Genomic DNA, 2,940 nt, shown 5'->3' on the forward strand with positions numbered 1-2,940 from the left:
TAGTTACACTGTGTAGAAATTTGCTGAATACAAAACTAACAAATATATATATTTACATATATTTAACAATTACAATTTATATATTTAAATATATATATATATATATATATATATATATATATATATATTAATAGCCATGAATGTGTCACTGTATTTATATCTCTGTTTTAAACAACAACAATTTGCCAATTATATTTTCAATAATTTTTTGTAGCCATAACTTAAAAATATGTGCCCATCGACAGGAGTAAGAAGTGTGATAACTAATCCAAATACTCAATAATGTACACCATATAAAAATATGTTCTTGACTTAAACACAATATTTTAATAACATGTTATGTAGTCACACAGCTGTTGTTTGCTTGCTGAATATTTTCCACCTTCATGAACTGAAAGAGAAACAATGAAAACAATATTATCATTCAGCTTCAGTTGATGTAAATTAATCCAGACAATAAAGCTACAATATTTTGTTTGGATGACAGTTTGTATTAAATTAAAACTAACAGTAATGGCATGTAGCAATAAATACATAAATAAAGATATTTCTTCACATTTACCTCATTGTGCCTACAATTGGTTTGGATCTTGAAGCCGATATGTAACTTTTGTCTGCAGATCATCATTATGAATGTGTTTTTCCAACCAAGCTGTTTTTCCAGCAACAGAAACTATTGAAACAGAAATGTATTTAATAATAGTTACCTTATTTTTTTAAATGATATATATATATATATATATATATATATATATATATATATATATATATATATATATATATATATATGAAGACACACTCAAAAGGCCACATTAAAAACTTCACCTACAGAGAACTGCATTATATTGATGTTTTTACACTAGTGCGTATATCATTTGATAATTTCAGAACAATAATAATAATAACTCACAGATCAGCAAAATGATCAGAAGTCCATTCATCAGAGCAGATATGATTATGATAATCTGATATTGTGTTTGGTTGTGATCAATGCAGTCGACCGCTGTATGATTGTGAGTTAGTTGAGTGGAGTCTGTAAAGAAAGTGTGATATGAAATTAATATATATAACATCTCTGTGTTGAGAGGATGATTGTAATTCAAATCACGATTATCATCCTAGGTGTTTAATAGTCTGAAGTAGTAAATAACACATAATTAACAAATAATCAATATGTATTGAGTATTTCATGAGTAAATGAACTCACCGTTGAGGTATATTCTGGTGCTGTTGCTGAGTTTTGGAGGTGTTTCTGTGTTCATACAGTAATAAACTCCTAATTCATCAGCAGTCACATTATTAATAACCAGACCATGTTTAAACTGCACTAAATATTTCTTTCTGAATGATTTATTGAAGAAAAAAGGTGATGTTGTGGTTGACATAGATCGTAGAATGACTGTTGGAGGATCTGGTGTTTTCAGTAAAATCCAATAAACCTCAGTTTCATCAAGATCACAGTTTATGATCACATTTGATCCCAGATCAGTTAATAGATCTGACTCTGCACACTGACAACAGATTAATACATCTGTAAGATAAAAAAAAATTAAAATAAAATAAAAATAATTTAAAATGATGATAGTTGCTCAAAATGACTGTGAAGCATGAAACAATTTATGACTGTTTCTGAAATGCATGTAAATGTATTAATATATTGTAATGAACTCACAGAACTGAAGCAGAATGATCTTCATGTTGTTCTCATCATTAAAACACTCCAGGATGAAATCTTCCTTCTACACCACAGTTATTGAATTACTGCAGCTCTGAACAAACACAGAAGAAGAAGAAGAAGAAAAAAAAAAACCTTCAACATCAAACAGAGGAAGTCAAAGACAAACTCACTCTGACCACATTATTTTTTTAACATCTTATGCCCATCACCAACATCACTCGGTCAAACAGCATTCTGAAACAAATATACATATGATTATTATTTTTTTTTGAATATTCTCGATTACTTGATGTCGTAAAGTAGACAGGATACATTAAAATTGAACACACGGCTTTAACAAATGATGATACTGAAGTGGTTCAGACAGTGTCTGAGTCCTCTCCTGCTCTACAGCGCCCCCTAATTGTCCTGCTGTTAAACCTGTGGTGAGAAACAGAACTGCAGCGCACTCTAGTGGGGGCCACTGGGACAGATCCGAGACTGTCATGCTTATTATCACACCTCACTTCAGTTCAGTCATCTTCAGCTATGTGTATATAATTAAAGAAAATATTAAATATTTAGCCTTTAAAATATTTAGTGTTTGAGAATATACATGACTTATTTTCCTCACTAGAATTCATCAACAACTTTAAGTGTTCCAAAATAGCATTTGGAGGGCAATAAATACATGCACACATGTGTGTCGTGTGTGCATCAACATCAGAGCGCCACCTTCAGACTGAATCATGCAAGGACACTATCTTCTCCCAAAAGGCTTCTGCGTATGTTCTGTTCAGTAATAGATATTGTTTGAAAATCTACATCAACACAGTTCCAATATGTTCAAATAAAGGCAAAATAGCAGTTTTCCTGGGTAACACCTACCTCCCTGGTTAAATGGTCTGGCTCTCTACAAGGGATATACGCCTCCGGCCAGGGGCGCTGGACTGGGGGTAAAACCAGTACTGATTACCAGGGCCCCAAAGGAAGAGAGGGAAAGTCTGGAATATATATTTTCAAGGGGTCGGGGGCCCATTAGGACTGCCTATGCATAGGGCCCGGGATCTTGTGTGGCGCCCCTGCACACATCCATAAATATATAAACACATACAAAGAAAACAAGTAGATAGAATTGAAAAAGAATACAGAAAGCTAGTGTTGGAGGAAAAAACAAGCAGTTAGAAAATGAATGAAGAGTGCCAGAGGGTGTCAAGTGTTTTTCTTTTCTTTTCTTAAAAAAAAAAAAAAAAAAAAAAAAAATTAGATGAAATATTTAGATA

General features: G+C 32.2%; 1 long non-coding RNA gene across 1 annotated transcript; it reads right to left on the bottom strand.

Annotated features, from left to right (window-relative positions):
* Nucleotides 1–268: 268 nt before the first annotated feature.
* On the bottom strand, nt 269–1,017 carry LOC132159175 (uncharacterized). The gene is made up of 3 exons (XR_009437817.1): nt 911–1,017; nt 563–673; nt 269–391 (listed from the first exon to the last, which is right to left on the bottom strand). It is a non-coding gene; the product is annotated as an uncharacterized LOC132159175 (long non-coding RNA).
* Nucleotides 1,018–2,940: the final 1,923 nt, after the last annotated feature.

This window comes from Carassius carassius, chromosome 16 (assembly GCF_963082965.1).
Source record: "Carassius carassius chromosome 16, fCarCar2.1, whole genome shotgun sequence".
Taxonomy (NCBI): Eukaryota; Metazoa; Chordata; class Actinopteri; order Cypriniformes; family Cyprinidae; genus Carassius; species Carassius carassius.